Source organism: Pseudopipra pipra, chromosome 23 (assembly GCF_036250125.1).
Source record: "Pseudopipra pipra isolate bDixPip1 chromosome 23, bDixPip1.hap1, whole genome shotgun sequence".
Taxonomy (NCBI): Eukaryota; Metazoa; Chordata; class Aves; order Passeriformes; family Pipridae; genus Pseudopipra; species Pseudopipra pipra.
The window spans coordinates 795,941-816,182 of NC_087571.1; the positions used below are offsets into that span (position 1 = coordinate 795,941).

Below are 20,242 nucleotides of genomic sequence, written 5' to 3' on the forward strand. Positions count from 1 at the left end.
TGTGTTTGAGGATTGATGGAGAAAGTTGGATATAAGAGAACTTGGAATGCTGATTGCTGTGCTCTGGGTGTGTGGCTCCATCTACTTCTTCTGCCTTCTGGACAGTTCTGTGTGAAATAAAGGCAAGTTAATCCCAAGCTCTGCTGAGGAAAGGAATAAATAAATAGAGAATGAGATTTTGGATCTGATTTTACTGTCAACCTTCCCATGCTTCCAGTATGCACTGGAAGGGATCACACTTAGTTGTGCTGGCCTGAGATCTCTGCAGAAATTACTGGAGATGAAGCTTTTGTTTAATTCTGAAATTTCTAAATCTATATATTACTATAGGTAAAGATATTTCTGTATCTCTTTTGTATCAAGAGAAGCAGTTTGAATTTGCAGATCTTTCTTAAAATGTTATTCAGCTGGCAAGTTGAGTTGGTGTTGAACTGGTGTTCTTTTCATTCCTCTTCTCTATTTCAGTGGTGTTCCTTATCTTAGAAGATTGCTGACTTGATACTTTAAGACAAATAGATGCAATTCAGAAGTGTGACTTTTTCTAAGGGAAATAAATGCATTTTGTCAGATCAAAGCTTGGGAGTTTGGGTCCAGTGGTGGAAAGTTGTGGTCCTGAGCTGTGAGTGCTCTGTGTGTGCTCTGGAGAGCTGGCAGTTCAGGGGAATGGTGTTTCCAGCCTGTGTATTCCTGGGAATGTGCAGGTGCATTTGCTGCAGTCAGTGGCACAGAGATCCCTGGCTGCAGCAGGTGGGCATTCCCTGGATCCAGGATCTGCCCTCCAGGCGGGGCGACTTCAGGCAGGGCAACTGCCCAACCCTAGAGCAGGCAGGGGCAACTTTAAATGTAAAATAACCACAGGCCAGGCCAGTGGATCCAACCATGAGCAAGGGTTTATTTTTAAACCTGGCTCAGGCAGTGGATTAGCTGGAGGTGCTGGGGAGCAGTGTCTGCTTTGCCCTGCTGGGAGATGATGGAGCTGCACATGAACAGATCCCCTTTGGCTCTGACAACCCCTGGGGTGGATCTCCTCCCTCAGCCTGGGAGATGTTTAGTGTAAAGTTGTCACCAAGAGCCCAGGTCCTGTTCAAAGTCCTGAGCTGGGAGATGCTGCCCAGTCTGAGACTGCCCTGCTGCCCTGCCCTGGGGCAATCTGGGGGTGCAATTAAAGGCTCCTCAGGAGAGCACTAATGAGCTTCCAGACGTGAGGAATGCTGGAGTGATGGTGCAGCTCCTTCTGTGATCCTGGCCTGCCCCTGCTCTGCACACAGATTCCTGGTAGGATCTTTTTGGTGCATTGTGTGTTCTAGCTTTTCCTCCTGGGAATTAACAGCTCTTGGGTGGGGGAGGAGGAGTCTGGAGACTCTTCCTGGAATGCTGCAAAAGTTGGTGGGAGCAAGAAGGAGTCAGGGAGGAGGTTCCCATGGTTAACACTGGTTGGATGTGGTGCTGGAGGACTCAAGGAATTCTCTGCCTGGAGGGAAAGTGCTTGTGAAATCCAGGAGGGTGAGAGGATGGAGGGGAGGAAGGAGCTCCAGCTCCTGGGCTGTTGTGTGCCAGCACAGCCTAGGAAGGTGACATGGGGCAGGAATGAGGTGCTGGAGCACCCTGGGTGGCTTCAGGAGCACTGCTGCCAAATGGGAAAGTGGATCTTCCCAAGGGCATCCTCCAGAGCCTCGCCAGGAACGGCATTGCCATTCCAATATCCATGGCATAATAATATCCAATATTCATGGGATAATGCACTTCCCTCACCCATATTCCATGCATTTCCTGTGTTCTAATCCATGGCTTAAACACACAGGGGGTTTCTCATACACTTAAATATCCACATCAGTTATTTTCCCTCTTTACCTCTGTTTAAAATACCAGATTGACTTTTCCCAAGGATCAGAGACTTCCCTAAAAGTCTCACTTGGAGCTGTTGTCCCCACTTAGCAGGGTTATTTCATCTTGAATTAATGGGAAGTTTTAGATCTGGCCTTGATAAGCCCTACTTAAAACAAGCCAACTTTATTTTCTTTAATCCAAATATGATGTGCAGAGCATCCAGGACACTGTGTCTGCAGAGTGAAGCTCTTTGCCACTAAGGAATTTCCAAGCACATGCTGGTTGACTGTCCTGGATCTGGCTGGGCTGAGGAACCTGATGAAAAGCAGATGGAAAGCAAAGAACTTCCTGCCCTGGGTTTCTATTATTATTTCTAATTAGAGGGTTTGATGTGCACAAGTGGTGGGGACAGCATTTTAATAGAGCCATGAAATATTGCAGTGGGCTCTAATGCAGTTCAGATGGGAATGGAACACAGGGAATGGGAGAGGAGGGTTGGGACTGAGGGCAGACTCTGCTTTTAAACACTGTTTTCACTGCCTGTGGAAGGATGTGCTTGCACCAGTGGTGGTACAGCCAGGGCTAAGACAAGGGAGAGAAAATGGACCATGCAGGAAAACATTATTCAATTCTGAACAGTCAAAATAATAAGAAAGAACATTGTTTTGCTTTGAGTCAACTATGAAATGTATTTAACAATGAAGTTTGGATTCAGGAGGTGCTGGAAGGTACCTGTTGAGTGGTATTGCCCCCCAGTATTGGGCTGAGCCTGTGCCCTTGTTTTGTTCATGTTCAGTCCTGTAAGAAAATGCTTTTTTTCCAGTTGGGATGCAAACTGCCTTCCTGATTCTTTCTATTTATGTGAAAACCCCTGTAAAGATCCAGTAAGGTTCTGTGGGCTCATCAAACCCCACATTTATTTAGCACTTTCCTTTTTTCTGAATTCTTCCACTATTTTTACTCAGATACAATACTGTAATGATAATTTCTCAGCCTAAATTGTTGCACTGGATCCATAGCTAATATGTCCTAGCTGATACTGTCAATTTAGCTGACTTTCAGTGCCACAATAGATGGAGTCAGCTCATGTTTAGGAAGATCTTTAAAGATCCAGGATAAAGGTTGCATTTGAATTTTAGATATTTGGTGAGAAATGAATCTTTAAAATATTCATTGTGCTGCTCAGAAGGAAAAATGGGAATTGCTGCTCTGTTTGTTCCTTCTAAGTGAATGTTTGGGCATTGCCTGTAGGTTCTGGCTGTGTTGACTCTTCCCATTCCCTTCTGTCCATCTCTGGTTGGTCTTTTTTTGGGAAAAGTGTGTTTCTGTCTGTGTGTTCACATTGTCCCTACTCATCCTCTTGGCACAGGCAGCACTCCTCAGCTCTCTGTCCCAGTCTGTCCTCTCTCGTAGTTCTGGATAGTCGTAGTTTAACAGTATTTAACCCCCATCTCACCCTCCCCTCACACATCACTTTGTTTCCTGTCTTGTCCTAACAAGCAGCATCTTGCTGGGACCAAACTTCCCTGCAGGGGCCGTGGGGGGGTCATTTGGGGGAGGTTCTGGACACAGTTCTTGCTGGGGAGCAGCTGATTTCAGTGGGGAAACCCAGAATAAAGCTGCACTTTGCACTGGGACTCTCAGAGCTGAAGGGAAGAAATGAGGGAGAAGGAGGTAATATTTTACTTTTTTCTCCCTCCACCCCAAAAAAATCAGCATTTTTAAAGCTTCAGGGTCTTTCTCACCAGTTCCTCAGTCTCCTTTAGGACAAATAATGAATAACCCAGCAGCTCTGCCAACTTGATGGAGGAGTTTACAGATTCCTGTCTCATCCTCTCATTTAATTTAGGTTTAACAGGTAAAGACACTCCTACAATGCAGGACCAAGGACACAGTAAAGGGGACCTGTCAGTATTACAAGGTGCTATAAATGACTAATTTTCTTTTTTAAAACATCAATAACAGATTTATCCAGGTCAGCACACCAAGCACAAATAATCCACTGAACTTCAGGAGGACTGAAATTTAGGTCTGGCTCAGCAACAGGCTCTGTCCTGACCTGCTGCAGACTCTGGGCAGTGCTGAATGAATTCATTTTAACTGCAAAAATGCAAATTGAGGTACATTCACTGTGTTAGAGCTGTTGGAATCAAAACAGGCTCCTCAGAGCCTGGCTGTGGATTAACAACCAGGATAAAAAACCAGGATAAAAACCATTGTGATTGGGTTTTTATTTTAATAAAAATCAGGAAGAAGAAGAAGGTGCAAATAAAACTTAAATTCTGCCTGGGTTGAACAGCCATTTGACACCAATGAGAGCATCATGGCTTAATTAGTGCTTTTATAAGGAAAATATGGGAAGTTAAATGGACATAATTAGTACCAGCCTCGTTAATCTGATGTAAACAAACCAGTTGTTTGGCGTTCATGCAACTGTATCATTAAAGCTGAATCGAGTGCAAATTTATTGAGCCAGGACAGGCATCCATGGCCAGCAGGGAACAGGGAATGAGCTCAGGGCTGCCAGCAGGAGACACAGACTGTGCTTCCAGAGCTGCCAGAGCTCAGCACCAATCCTGCAGGAATCCTGGTCCCTGGCAGAGCTCAGCACTGATCCTGCAGGAATCCTGGTCCCTGGCAGAGCTCAGCACTGATCCTGCAGGAATCCTGGTCCCTGGCAGAGCTCAGCACCAATCCTGCAGGAATCCTGGTCCCTGGCAGAGCTCAGCACTGATCCTGCAGGAATCCTGGTCCCTGGCAGAGCTCAGCACGGATCCTGCAGGAATCCTGGTCCCTGGCAGAGCTCAGCACGGATCCTGCAGGAATCCTGGTCCCTGGCAGAGCTCAGCACCAATCCTGCAGGAATCCTGGTCCCTGGCAGAGCTCAGCACCAATCCTGCAGGAATCCTGGTCCCTGTGCTCCTGTGGGGCTGGAGCTCAAACAGATTCCTCCTCCTCACTGAGAGGTGTTTGACAAGGGGTGTTTCAGTGTCTCTGTTTTGTTCAATCCTACCTGGACACACCTTTCCTGGATAGCATGGACAGGGATTTGGGAGGAGAGGCCAGCAGTCGGAGTGTGGAGATGCTTCCTTAGGAGGCTTCTCTGTGCCTTTGGAAGGTGCTGCAGGGATTGCCCAAAGTTGTGGAAGCCCCCAGGGTTTTCCAAGAAAGGCCCCCAGGACTGAGCCAATGGAGATTTCAGCAGGTCAAGGCCAACCTGCCCATGGAATCCCAGGGTTCACTGGGAATCATGGGTTCATGGAATCCCTGAGGTTGGAAAAGCCCTCTGAGATGATCCAGTCCAGCCATTAACCCCCCTGACCATGGCCCCCAGTGCCACATCCACGCCTTTCCTGGACTTTCTCTCTTCCATCCAAAAAACCAAATTAGCGCTTGGGGGTGAGGCAGAGCTAAATCTGCCTTCTCTGCAATTCCTGATTTTCAGGAGGAACACCTTTTGCTGACAGCAAATTATTCTCAGAAAAATTCTGAGATGTCTCAAGATAATTTCAGGTATCTCAGAGAAAAATTCTGAGGCGATTATTCCTCTTTTTGCATTGGATGAAGAGCAAGAAAAAGCAGCTGTTTGCTTGAGCACCATTAGAAGTGGAGGAAAATTCAATATATAGTAAAGCCTGGGCAGGGATGGGCCTTGTGCTGAGAGATCAAACGTGCAAAATGTTTGGGATTTTTCAAGCTGGGACATGCTGGGTGGGAATTCCTGGATCCTAATGAATTCCCAAAGAGTTTAGGGAATAAAACCCCAACCAACTTGAAGGATTGGGTCCGTGGTTGTATTGTGTATAACCCAGTTGAGCTTTGTATGAAATGAGCCCATTTTTACTGGGGGTGTGTTTTAACCAACTGGTTTTTGTTTGGTTTTTCCCTGTGTTTAATGATCCCTCCCAGTCTCCCCAGCCCATGGAGCCTGTCCAGCATCCTGGAGCTACTTCCCCCCTTGTACGTTTTCATTGATTCCTTTTTCCCTCTTTCATTCTTTCCCTGTTTCTCTGTGTCTCCTTTTCTTCCCCTTTCTTTTTCTTCTGTACATTCAGGTCAGTAGCACTGATGCCCTGAAGGATATTAGGGAAACCCAAACAACCCTTTATTCTAAGCTTTTTAAAGGCTCTTTGGACTTAAAATAATACAGCAGGAAAACAGCAAAGCTGATTTTAACTCTTTTCTGGAGGTCAGAGAATCATTTTGAATCCATAAAAAGATTGAAAAGATTAAAAAGAAAGAATTTAAGTGCCAGGCAACTAAATATGAATGTCAGTGTGAAAGAAAGAGAAGGTAAAAATGGGTGATGGAGTAGATTTAAACGTGGCTTTCAGTGTTTGTTAGACTTGGCAGTTTTCAGAAGCCAAGATTCCTTTTTCTTTTTGAAGATCAGGGAATGCTGTTTGTGCTCAGCATCTCTCAATGCCCCAAGTGAACTATTAAGTGGATTATTTATCCAGAGTCCTGCTTTATGTTGCCATGGTCCTTTTTAGATCCTGCTGGTGCTGCTCTGAACCTCCCAGCAAAGCCTGGTGTCAGTAAAACCCGGGGCTGTTTCTGGAGATTTATCAGTTTTTGCAGTAAAGGCCTCATTTCCACAAATCAGCTCCCCCTGGGATGGTGTTTGGATTCCATAAATGAGTCTTAAAACTGGATATGCAAATCTGTACATAGATATATTGTAACATATATAATATTCATGTGCATATATATTTTTTGCCCAAGCACATACCCACCTCCAGCCTGTTGCGTGGAGACTGTGCTGATACCCCTGTAACGTGGGAAACGAGGATGTGCTTCCCATTCCCAATGCTTCCTCCAGGACAAGAATGTTTTTTGGCAGCAAACTTGTTTCTGGTGTGAGGACACAACTTCCTGAGCATGTGCCAAGATTATCAGATGCCTCTGGCCAGAAAGGGAGAGAGATCCGGGAGGGAAAACAGCATTTGAGTGTCAGATATATCATGGACAGGAAGGCTTCTTCCACTGCACATTCCCAAACCAACACGAGCCAAGGGAATGTTTAAACTGGGATGGAGTTTTTTAAGAATAAAGGTAAAACCTTATTGTTATGACTGGCCATATCCAGTGATAAATAAATAACCTGCCACAAAGTTTGGGAGGAATCAGAATAGCAAATTCTTGTAAGATCCAAGGAGTTTCCCTTGGTCACACAGGTATGGAGAAAAGATTTTCCTGATTTTTTTCCCACTCCTGTAGTCAAGGTTCTTGAGTCCATGAGCCCTTCAAAGATGCAATTCCTGCTAAGGATCAGTAGCAGTTAAATTCAGGTAACACAGGCAGGGTTTAGACCTGTCTCTTTTTTTCAGGCAGAGTTTAAGCTTGTCTGTTTTTTAGGCAGGGTTTTAGCCTGTCTGGTTTTTTCAGGCAGGGCTTTTTTCCCAGGTTTTTAACATGAAAACAAGGCATGGCCACATTTCTGGTTGCTAATGCACCCTGAGGGGTCAGTGTTCACCCCCCTCCCCTTGGAGCTGTTTGTCAGAAGGAAGATTTTGACACCAGAGCAGAGCTCTGATATTTCTGCTCAGAGGTACAAGGCCCATTAGTGGTTCTGCTTGTTTTTCCTGGGAAATTAATTCCTTTTGACAGCCGTGGCCCTTTGTGAGTCATGGAATTGCCACAGAGATTAGAAACTTGGCTGGGGCTGCTCCCAGAGCACCCCTGAGAGCTCAGGAGCCACATCCTGCCATCCCTGAGCTGTGCTCTGCACTGTGCTTGCTGTTCATAACATCCCTGTGTACCAGAGAGCGTGGTTCTGCTCCCAGGAATTCATCCAGGATTTCATACATCCATGTATTTTTGAAGTGTGGAAGCTCTGGGGTCCTGTTCAGGCTTTGCTGGTGGAGGGGGAAGTTCCTTTCTGGGCTCCTGAGGAAGTTTTTAGACACTGAAGTTCTTTTTTGGCCCTTGGCTTCCCCAGATAAATGAGCTGAGCTCTGGATAGGGAGGCAAGGACTGGAACAGGGTTTGTGAGTGGGACAAAGTGCCCTTGACAACAAACTCGAGGTCCTTGGTCTCTCAAGCACCCCAAAGGCCATTCCTGGGCAAGCTGTGCTTTTAAAATCACTGATTCTTCCACCAGCATTTGCCACCCTAAACCACCCTAAACTCTTTTTACAGTGAAAACTCTCTTGAGAGTGTTCACCCAATCCCAGACTTCTCTGAGCTGGGAGGGATCTTAAAGATCATCTCGTTCCACCCCCTGCCATGGGATTGGAATTGGGAATTAGCCTGGATACACTGTGGTCACACCTGAGCCAGCTCCAAGCCCAGCTCTTCAGGCATCCACCTTCCTCCTCAGCAGCTCCAGTTTCTGGGGGGGCTCACTGACCTCATTTCAGCTCAGATTTGGGGGCTCACTGACCTCGTTTCAGCTCAGATTTGGGGGCTCATTCAGCTCATTTCAGCTCAGATTTGGGGGCTCACTCAGCTCATTTCAACTCAGATCTGAGGGCTCACCCAGCTCATTTCAGCTCAGATCTGGGGGCTCACCCAGCTCATTTCAGCTCACCTCCTCTTTGTTTGCTGCCCATCCTGTGAGCTCAGTGTGTCACTTCACTCCCACTCCGTTTTGCACACAGACATTGTCAGGTAGGGATAGTTCAGGCCTGGAACAAGCCAGAGAAGCAGCAGCTCTTCCTGCCCAGCACTGAACTCTGCATTTCTGCAATTGCTGTCTCTCCATGTTGAATTGTTGGTCTCCTGCAGCAGATATTTAATTTAACTGTGTCCTTGCTCTTGCCTTGTGTCTGTCCCTCTGCCCCTTGCCCTGCCCTGCCCCATGTGCAGATCTGGAGATGGATGGTGTAAAACCAGGCTCTGCACATGTTACCCAGGCTCTGAACCAGCCCCACCTGAGCTCAGGTAGAGCCTCTCGTCCACCATCTCTGTCCTAACCAAGTCTAACCCCGTGTGTTGTAGCAGTAACCCCTGACTAACTCCCTAGCTTTGCTGACAGAAGGTAGATGTAGTTGAAATAGTGTGTTATGAATTTTTTTACATTAAAATCTGTTGGGCAGAAACCTGATTCTGAGCATCCACCCTCTCACAGGCAGATTTTCTGCCGGTGATTTCAGCAGAGCCCAAATCTTGGGGGTGATGCTTAACACCCCTGTGTACCAGTAGCCACGTGGATATTAATCTGTGTATCAGAATTTAGCTTCTTTTCCCCCTCCAGCTGCTGAATTTCTAAATATAAAGTGTTCTTCTTTCCCCAGGCTTTCAATTTGGGCCTCAGAGAGATCTATCCAAAGAGGGTTCCAAACCCTCTGTGACCACGTTGTGGAAGAAAGGACTTGCTTGAATAAGAGAGGAGAGATGTGGTTAAATGCTGCAGCTTTCTGGCAGTGTAAATGTGCCCAGATGCAGAGAGAGCACAAAACAACTGTGTTGTGTTGGCATTGCCATGACAACGCCCTGCAGCTCTTCAAAAGTAGCATTAGGTAAAATTAAAGTGTTCCAGTGGAACTGAGGAGCTGAGATATGTCCCTGGGACATAAACAAATTCCTCCTCACTTACTGAGAGGTGTTTGTCAACAGGCATTTCAATGTATTTGTTTTGTTAAATCATACCTGGACTTTGGTTTCTCTTGAGTGCTTGGAAAGAAATAAGTGGAATTTTAGGAGAGGCATATCCTGCTATCCAACAACTGGTATAACATTTCAGTTTATTAAAGAGGCCAGTCCTTGGTGCTTGTGCAGTTCAGTGATTTAAGTGCTTGCTAAGTGCCAGGCATCTCTTCTAATTGTATTTCAACTGACTGCAAATCTTCTTGTGGTTTATGTGTAAAGCTCTGCCTCTGCTGAAATCCTTGTCTGGCTTCCCATTGTACCTCCTAAAGTCACCAAAGGCGGATTTATTTTTAAACTAGGCTTTAGGGCTTTATTTCACTCCCATAATAAGTGCTGGATGCTTGCTTTATAAAAAAAAAGACAGTATTATTTTGCTGGTAGTTTGTGCCTTGGATACATCAGGAGTGTGCAACTTCACCTTCCATAGTTGTGTTGCATTGTTTGCTCTCAGTGCAGTGAGTTCTGATACTGGGAATTGCTCCAGTAATTACCTGGTTTTAGGAGAAGGGGATTTACTGCACAACTTTGAGATTGGTTAGTCTTTTTAGGTCTTTAAATCTGAAGTTCAAATCAGAACTGCAGCAGCATTTTCCTTAGTTTTTCATTTCCTTGGAGTCTTCTCTTGCCTCCCTTGTTTCAAGTGATTCTTCCTCCTTCTTTTGTTGCTTCCCGTTTTTTGGCAGAAATAGAAAGGGATGAGAGCTGTGGGCTGAGCTGTGGAAGTGCTGCTATATCCAGGATTCATCTGGTGCTCTATGGAATGTGCACCATAAAATCTGTGATCCTGCCGGAAGAGTAGGAGTTGGGGAGAACAGCTCCCAGCTCCTGTGTGCTGGGAAGAGATGGCCAGGAATGTGCATGACAGGCTCTGTGTGCCCTGGGCAAGAAGGGCTGGGGATGGGGGAGCATCCCAACAGCAGCATCTGTCCTGCCTGGGACTGAGGAGTCACTCTCAGCCTTCTCCATTCCCCCTCTGCAGGAGAGCACGTCCTGGATATGTGCCTGAAAATCCGCTTGAGGATTCCTGAGGTTGCTTCATAGTTTAGCATTTGAAGAGAATTGCAGGTGCATTATGGATGCAGGTGCCAGGGAGTTGCAGTTTTGGGAGTTCTTCACCAAACTGGGACAAGCAGTGATTTACCTGGAGCAGGTTTTAGAGTTAAAAAGTGTCAAGTATTTTTTCTGCACTCTATCAATGAGAATGTGTTTTTATATGGAACTTGCTTTTGAATTTAGTTCTGCAGTGGCAAATCTGAAATGCTTTTCCTGTCTACCTCAATAAAATGTATAAACCTTGGCTAACTCCTAAGTGAGAGAAGAGCAAGAATTTGAAGTATTTCACCAAGTTTCTAAGGACATGAGGTATTAGGAGTCAATGTATTTTTCCTTCCTCCTTAATCCTTTAATCCTTTAACAGTGCAGATGTTTTCTGAAAATGATAGTAAGCCCCAAAGTCCACTCTGGTGCTTTCTAAGCACCCCTGGTTGTTTTTCTTGCCCACAGACCGGAGTTTGGGTGATGTTTGTAGCTGGTGCAGGATCTGCAGCTGAGCCAGCCCCTGTTCTGTGACATTTCTGGGTGGTCTGGAACTGCCTGGGTGCTTCTCAGCCACTTGGGAGTGAGTTGGCTGACATTTTCTTCCAGAGGCCTGGCTTTGGGAGCCTGGAGGAGAAGAGCAGGATCTGGGGGTTGGTGCTGTGTCTGGAGGAGAAGAGCAGGATCTGGGGGTTGGTGCTGTGTCTGGAGGAGAAGAGCAGGATCTGGGGGTTGGTGCTGTGTCTGGAGGAGAAGAGCAGGATCTGGGGGTTGGTGCTGTGTCTGGAGGAGAAGAGCAGGATCTGGGGGTTGGTGCTGTGTCTGGAGGAGAAGAGCAGGATCTAGGGGTTGGTGCTGTGTCTGGAGGAGAAGAGCAGGATCTGGGGGTTGGTGCTGTGTCTGGAGGGTCCAGGGGAAGCCGTGGCAGAGGCAGAGAAACTTGGCAGGGCAGGAGACCCATCCTTTGGGGGAAAAGGAGGAGAGAAGCTGGACTGAACCAAAAAGGCATCTGCAGAGACCTGGGAAGAAGATGAAGATATAGTTTGGTTCTGCTGTTTCATTTATATATTCTTTTTTAGCTGAAGTCAAAAGAGAGTTTTCTAACCTGTGCAGGCCCTGCTTGAGCCCTCCCAGCCCACAGGGAGTGGAGCCTGTGTGGTTCCAGGAACAAGAGCCGTGTGCTTTCCAGGGCTCAGCTGAGCACAGGGGTGTTGTCTGGTGTAACCTCGAGGTGCAAGCTGAGGCAGGTGTTGGCTCTGGTGACCTTTTGGCTCCTCTCTGCAATCCCAGGAAGGCCCAGGTGAGGTGTCAGGGAAGGAGCCTCAGTCTCCAGCTCCCACCAAGTTTGCATTCAGGTTTTCCCTGGCATAGCTGAGTCTGCTGGAAGGTTGAAAAAGGTCACACTCAGAGCTGGCAGAGTGTATCCCCCAAAAAAACCCAACCAGGCCACCCTTGATGGGGTGCAGGCTCATGACAGAGGAGTCCTTTGGCAGCTCTGGGGATCCCAGGGGAAGCAGCAGAGCTCTGCCAGTTGAGGAGCATCCCCTGCTCCATCCCAGCATATCCTACATCCCCACTGGGAGGCACTACTGGTGTAATTACAGCCCTGGAAATCGGCCTCCTGAAAGCACAGGAAGTGCCTGGAACAGGGAGAGGGAAGAGACACATGAATTGCTGTGTTCCCTGGAGTGCAGACTGAGGCTTTTGGAAGAAGCTGGACCCATAAACAGCAGCTTCAGGCATCTCACACTTTGTCAGGTAATTTTGTGGTGAGTCTTGGCCATGTTTCCTGGGGAATTTTAACTGGAAAAGAAAAGGAACAAGGGATCCATGAACAGTCTGCAGGCATCAGTTCAGAAATAATTGCGTAGACCCGTGTTTAGTGCAGGTAAAAAAGAGCTGTGTTAATGTTTGTTATGGAAGCATTCCTGGTATTTGGGGCTTGGAGAGGTTGGATCCACCAAAATAGGATGAGTACTGTGAAGTAAAGGGGTGAAACTTGGCCGAGTGCAGGGGTGTTGAAGACACTATGTGCTATTAATAAGGCCAACTTCCTTTTCACATGTTCTGTGCTGCTTTCTCACTCTCCACTTATTCAGGTTGAGGGGTTTGTTATTTTTAAACTACGTTTCTTCCTTTCTCACAAGCTCTGTCAAAATGGGACTTAACTCTAATAATAGTTGGCTTGAGCAAAACTCTGCAGTTGTGCTGAAAGCTTTGGAATCATGGGAAGAGGGAGTTTGTTCTGCTCTAGTTTTCCTCTCCTTTTCTCCTGAATATTTCTCTATATTAGTGTGGGAGACAAGTTGTAGCTTAGAAATACCTTGAGGCAGCTTTAACCTTGGGTGATGGCACGTGGCTCTAATCTCTGCTTGCATTGGCACATGGATTTATCAAGGGTTGTGCCATGAATAGCCCAAATCTCCCTTTAAAACCTGGGCCTGGGAAGTTCACAAAGGCTGAGCAGCTACAGCATCACCTCTCTGTGCACAAAGAAGGGGTGCTGGAGCTCTGATTCCATCCCATAGGGATCAGTGATGTTGCTACATCTGCAAGAAAGTGTCTATGTGAAACCAGGAATTTAGATTGGAAGCGAGTGGGGCTGGAGAATATACACTGGCAAATTCATAATGTTTGTTTGGCTTCCTTGGAAGGTCTTGGTTTGGGCAGGGATGTGGCGTGTGTTTGGGAGGATCCTTAAATGAACATGTAGAAATGCATGTTGTCCACTGCTTGGACAAGATCTGTGGTGTGTTTCCATCAGAAATCCTCAGTGAGCAGCCAAGGCTCCCTCTGCCCCTCTCGGTGCTCCCCCCTTTCTGCCCCTCTCCCTGACAGTGAATTCATCACCTGCAGATCAGACCTGTGGCCTTTAGGACTTGCTTTGCAGTTCAGGAATCAGCCCATGCCTGGGGTGTTGCTGCTGTGAACTTCCCTCTGCCAGGTTTGGTTGCAGATCTCGTGCCACAGGAGTCCTCCTTCATCCCGGAGCTGTGGTGGGAAGCACCAAATTCCATCAGTTGGTTCTCATGGAAACCTTTGCCGAGGGAAAGGCAAGTGCAGGTCCTCTCTTACCTGCTTGGCTCTGTATCACATCGTTCCTAACTGTGTTTTTACCCTTGGAAATGGAATAGTTGGAATCTTTCTTGCAAGCCATGACAGACCGTGGCTACACCCACCAAAGCTCGGTGATCACAGTTAATTCTCCACGTGGGGCCACCCCAGGGACATGTCCAGAGAAGCTGTGGCTGCCCCTGGATCCCTGGAAGTGTCCAAGGCCAGGTTGGACGGGGCTTGGAGCAACCTGGGCTAGTGGAAGGTGTCCCTGCCCATGGCAGGGGATGGGACTGGATGGGCTCTAAGGTCCTTCCAACCCAAACCATTCTGGGATTTGATGATTCTACACTCTGTGACATGAGATACCTGGATGTCAGACCTGGCTGCTGCCAGCTCTGGGAATCAAATCCCACATTTTAAGGTATTCCATGGCAGTCTGTTGCACGACGTGCTGCTCTGTTGGGGGTTTTTAAGCCCCCAGCCTGCTTTCATCTATAATCTTAGTTTCTCTCCAACACCTTTTTATTTTTTTAAAGGGGTTTTGTTTATTTGGGGGGGGTTGTGTGTGTGTTTTAGGAGCACTTGATTGCAGGATAAATGTAACTGAGTCAGAAGCAGCATTGGAACATAGTGGCTGCCTGATGCCTATGGATGGAGGATGGCTTGAAGCTTCCTGGAGTGGTTATATTTGCAAAAACCAGAAAGTGGAAGAAGGTACAGGCTGTACTAATAACATTCTTTGGGTTACTTTGCCTTCTCAGTGCTTCTGTCTGAAATAACTTCTGGAGGACAGGGTAAAGTTCAGGATTGAATTTGTGACAGGCACACAGATGGACCTTTTTTGTCTGTGATTTCAAATGCTTGGGCTTATTAGCTGAGTTTAAAAGATAAGACATTCATTATCTACCTCTTTGCTCCGTGGCATGCTGAAGAACACCTCAGTAGTGGAGGATGTATCTCTTTCACTTGTTTAATAAAAAAAAAAATTAGTGGCTTAAAATTGTCTGGCAAAAGAAATTAGGAACAGAAAATGATCACATATGATTATTATTTCAGTCAAATATTCCGAAGCAGCAGGAGGACACCCAGTTCTGTTCAGGGCAGAGACCCCCTGTGCAGGTGCAGAACGTCCAGGTGCAGAAGAGCCATGTCCCTGATTGCTCAGGTTTCATTCCTTAAAGAAAGGCATTTTCTAACAAGGATTAAGGATTTTCCTTTACAGGAAAAAAGTGCAGGTGGGGGAAAGGTGTGTCATTGTACACCACGTAGTGAAATACCTCCTCAGAGCAGTAATTTCAAAGGTAAAACCCAAGTTTGCAGCTGAGGGAGCTCTGTGTTACTGGGAGTGCAGCTCTTAATTTAGAGCAAAAATAGGATTGGGCACCCCCGGCCTTAGTTTGAAACTGGGCACCAGCAAAGTGTGGGAATGGAACAGTTTATCACAACAACAGGGTCCATCAGCCTTGGAGGATTCCTCCTAACCAAGCCTGGCCTGCATTAAAAAGGAAAAAAATAATTATATAGGGCCCATGTAACATGTGCTGGCAGTTCTGGGTGGCTCATGGTGGTGCTGCTCTGAAGTCCTGGGTGCTGTTTGGAATTGTGTGTGCATTTTCCATGTAAATTTGGAACAGCCTGGCTTCTGGTGTATTCATTTCCCCAGTTTTAGGAGATTTACCAGCTTTTATCAACAGGCTCAATAGGAAGAACGTTCCTGGAATGGTGAGTTGGTACCAGGGAGAAGGTTTTGTGTTTGGAATTGTGCATAGAGGAGTGGATTTAGGAGTCATGCTTGGCTGCTGAGCTGAAACACACTGTGACACTGTGATCATTGTCCAAGCAAAACAAGGACAGCAATAAACACCAACAATAAGGAGCTGGAGAAGGGGTGTTATCGGGACATGTGAGTCAGCAAACAGTCCTGAAAACAGCACGTTGGCTTGAGGGGAAAGCTGAGCACCAACAGAAAGTTCTGCCCCGATCACTGAGATTTCTGCATATAGAGAAGCAAATTTCTCCTTAATCCCTGTGACTCTGAGCTGGTGCACCTTTATCTACTGATCCCAGTTTTAAAGTGTGTGACAGCAATCCCTGGGGTTGATGAGCTGGTTCCAGCCTGGTGTGAACTGGGGGCTCAAGGTCAGAGTGGTTAAAGCACAGGGCAGAATTTAGTCCTCAAGTGATAAATGAAGGTAAGGCCACGGCTTCAGTGGCATTAGAAAAAGGCTGGAAGGCTTGGCTGAGGCTTCCTGACCTCCTTGGCTCTCATCCCTGCTCCCGGTGCAGGGATGGCAGTGCTGGGGGTGAGGTCAGGCCATGGTGTCTCTGCCCTGGCACAGCTGGGTTGGACCTGGGCTGGAACTGGGTCACTCTAAAACGAGCCCTGTCCTTCTGCTTGGCTTTCAAACAGCACAACTCCGGGGGAATTTTTAATGGAGTTTGTTTGCAGTGATGTGATCAATGCAGCCCCTGACTGTGCTGGTTCACAGCCCCTGGGAGTGGGAATCACTCTGTGACTGGATTAACAAAGGGACCCCCTGGGTGCTGTCCCAGGGCTGTGGGGGCAGGTGGGCTCAGGGCCCAGCCTGTGCCTGCTCTGCAGCTGGGACATGTTTCTGTGGGGACACTTGGGCATGTCCTGAGTGTGCCCCTCCCTCCCGGCCATGCTGACACACACCTTTAGTGCACACGTGGGGATTTGCAGTGTGAGTGAGGGGGGGCACAGACATACCCCTGACCTCTGCAGCCCTTGCAGTGTTGGGCTCTGGCCCTCACCACGGGATCCTTGGTAGTTTCTGGGGTGTGAAGGAGCAAGGAAAGGAGAAAGGCAAGGATAAATGGGAGTCCAGCTCTGCTGGCCAGTGTGTTTCCCCCAGGGCTGGAAGGGGATGAGGGTCCATCCTGCCAGTGGAGGTGAAGGAGCAGGGTCATGGCCATGGGTAGGATGGAGGTGAAGGAGGTGATGTCATGTGCTCCCTGTGACATCACATCATCCCTGTGACATCACAGCTCCCCTGTGACATCACACCTTCCCTGTGACCTCACAGCTCCCCTGTGACATCACACCTTCCCTGTGACCTCACAGCTCCCCTGTGACATCACACCTTCCCTGTGACCTCACAGCTCCCCTGTGACAACACATCCTTCATGTGACATCACATCTCTTCTGTGATATCATATCATCCCTGTGATGTCACATCCTTCCAATGACATCACATCCTCCCTGTGACATCACAGCTCCCCTGTGATGTCACATCCATCGTATGACATCACATCTCTCCTGTGATATATCATCCCTGTGACATCACATCCTCCACTCTGACATCACAACTCCCCTGTGACATCACATCCTTCCTGTGACATCACATCTCCCCCATGATGTCACAACATCATATGACATCATATCATCCCTGTGACATCACATCATCCCTGTGGCATCACAGCTCCCATGTGACATCACACCCTTCATGTGACATCACATCTCCCTATGATGTCACAACCATCATATGATGTCACATCTCTTCTGTGATATCATATAATCCTTGTGACATCACGTCCTCCACTCTGACATCACATCTTCCCCATGACATCACATTCTCCTCTGTGACATCACACCTCCCCCTTGATGTCACCTCCCCCTCTGATGTCACTGACCCCCCAGAACACCTTCGCGGCCCTGGACCTTTGGGGGGCGGGGCTGTGCTGAGACATCACATCTCCCTGTGACGTCAAATCTCCCCCATGACATCGCATCCATCATATGACATCACACCTTCATATCTCTATAACATCACACCTGCCCTGTGACATCACATCCTCCTCTGTGACATCGCATCTCCCCATGACATCACACCTGCCCTGTGACATCACATCCTTCCTGTTACATCACATTTCCCCTGTGATGTCACAACTGTCATATGACATCACAGCTCCCCTGTGACATCACATCCTTCATCTGACATCACATTTTTCCTATGACGTCCTATCTCCCCTATGATGTCACATCCATCATATGACATCACACCTCTCCTGTGATATCATATCATCCTTGTGACATCACATGCTCCCTTATGACATCACAGCCCCCCTGTGACATCACGTCCTTCCTGTGACATCACATCTCCCCTGTGATGTCACATCCATCATATGACATCTCCCCTATGACATCACATCCTCCCCGTGACATCACAGCTCCCCTGTGACATCACATCCTCCCTGTGACATCACACCTCCTCTGTGACATCACACCTGCCCTGTGACATCCCATCTCTGCTATGATGTCACATCCATCATATGACATCACATCTCTCCTATGATATCATATCAGCCCTGTGAGGTCACACCTTCCCTGTGACCTCACAGCTCCCCTGTGACAACACATCCTTCATGTGACATCACATCTCCCCTATGACATCACATCCTCCCAGTGACATCACAGCTCCCCTATGATGTCACATACATCATGTGATATCACACTTCTCCTGTGATATCATGGGTAGGATGGAGGTGAAGGAGCAGGGTTATGGCCATGGGTAGGATGGATGGAGGTGAAGGAACAGGGTTAGAGCCATGGGTAGGATGGATGGAGGTGAAGGAGCAGGGTTATGGCCATGGGTAGGATGGATGGAGGTGAAGGAGCAGGGTTATGGCCATGGGTTAGACGGGCAGAGCCATGGGTCAGACCTGCACAGCACCACAGCAGGGTCAGGCTGGGAGGGACCACAGTGGGTCACCTGGTCCCACCTCATCCCGGAGCACGTGGCACAGGGTTGTGTCTGGAGGGTTCTGGAATATCTCCAGTCAGGGACACTCCACAGCCTCGCTGGGCAGCTGCTCAGTGCTCGTCACTGCAAAGGGAAGGAAGTTCTTCCTGATAGTCAAGTGGAACTTCCAGGCATCAGTTTCTGCCCGTGGCCTCGTGTCCGAGTGGTTGGCACCATGGAGCAGAGCCTTCTTGTCACCCCTCCTTTACATTTTTATACCTATTTTTATTTATATTAAATATATTTATTATATATTTACCTGTATATATATAAATATACATTTATTATGTACATAGGCATCATATTTAAATATATATTTTCTATCTTTATTGTGTATATACACATAAATATATAAAATATATATTTACATATTATGCATATACAAATATATGAATATGTATTTTCTATGTTTGTGTGTGTATATGCACATAAATACATAAAATATATCTTTATCTATTATGTATATACACATCGTATATAAATATATATTTTCTGTGCTTATGTGCATATATACACATAAATATATAAAATATCTATTTATATATTATGTATATACATATATTGTATATGTATATATTTTAGATATATTTAGACATTCCTATATTTATGTTTATGTTTATGTTTATTTTAGACCTTCCTTAATTTATATTTCTTTTTTTACTTATTATTTTTATTTTATCATTATTATTTATTTTATGATTTTTTTTTTTTTTAGACCTTCCTTTGTTTATATTTCTGTGTTTAGACCCTCGCCCAGCCGAGCCGGGTGCTGCTCCCCATCCCTCCCTCCCTGCCCACCCTCCGCCCTCTGCGCGGCCGGGGGGCACCGGCAGGAGGGAGCGGGGGGGCAGCGGCTGCGGGAGCCGGGAGAGGAGGGAGGGAAGGAGGGAGGGAGGGAAGGAGGAGGAAGGAGGCACCTGCGGGAGGAGGAGCGGGGCCGGGGAGGGGCTTGGCAGGAGCCGCAGAGCTGCGAGCGCATCCCCCGAGCCGAGCGGAGCCCGCGGGGACCGGACCCGCTCCCGGAGCCGGGCGGGGACCCGAGCGGGGCAGGTAAGGCACCCCCGCCCCCCCGAGGAGGAATTTTAGGTGCCTGCGCCCACTTGTTGCTTAGTAACTCGCCAGGTATTTAGTGTGGGAATTCGTGGCTCGGGCTGGGGTGAGGGGGGTCCTCTCTGGCCGTGCAGCAGGGAAGAGGCGCTTGGCACACGCTTTAGAGGAGGGATTAGGGGAAAATTCCTTACTGTGGGGAGGCACTGGGAAGCTGTGGATACCCTGTCCCTGGTTCAAGGCCAGATTGGACAGGGTTTGGAGCCACCTGGTCTGGTGGAAGGTGTCCCTGCCCACGGAACAAGAGGGACTTCGAGGTCCCTTTCCAAACCGTTCTGGAATTCTGTGAGACTTCAGACCCCCCGGTTGGTGCCGGGCTGTGCAGGGGTGCCCTGCTCAGGACTGATCCCACGCAGGGGGGATGCAGGGGTGATGCCATCGGGGTGCTCAGATGACTCCTGCTGTGGATGGGCAGCCTGGGATCGTGTTTGTAGCCAGAGAAAACATCCCTGATGTCACTGATTCCCAGCAACTCTCTCATCTGACGCCCTGGCTGCGGGTTGTGACCTGTGTTCTTGCTGGGAGAGAAGATCCTGGGGGATCTGTGCCCTTGGGCAGGTTCCCTGGCTCAGTGGTTGGCTTCTCTTGCCAACCAGAGACCGATTAAATGAACATACTTCCTCCTCTCCCCCTCCTTGCTGATTGTTTTACTTCTGTTTCCCTTTAACCTCTGACTCGAGATCTCTATTGCACCTTGCTGTGCACCAGGTCCATAGTTGTAAACTGTTTTATTGGATTTACTCCAGGGTCATGGGTGTGTAGGGAACCAGAGCTGTTAAAGGGAGCCTCTTCTGTGTCCAGGAGGATTTGTGTGAGGATTGCCACCCAAATCCCAGGGGAGAAGGAATTCCATCGTGCAG

The 20,242-nt window shown here is 47.7% G+C and overlaps 1 protein-coding gene across 6 annotated transcripts in view; it reads left to right on the forward strand.

Annotated features, from left to right (window-relative positions):
- The window catches only part of ARHGAP32 (Rho GTPase activating protein 32), a 251,279-nt gene that overhangs the window by 185,775 nt on the left and 45,262 nt on the right, over positions 1–20,242 (forward strand). Inside the window, exon 1 of one of the 6 annotated variants that reach the window (XM_064634501.1) lies at positions 19,185–19,325. The exons of the other annotated variants lie outside the window; for them this stretch is intronic. The gene's annotated coding sequence lies outside the window, so the exon portion shown is untranslated. Of the gene's footprint in view, positions 1–19,184; positions 19,326–20,242 lie in introns of those variants that run through there. 6 annotated transcript variants of the gene reach the window in all.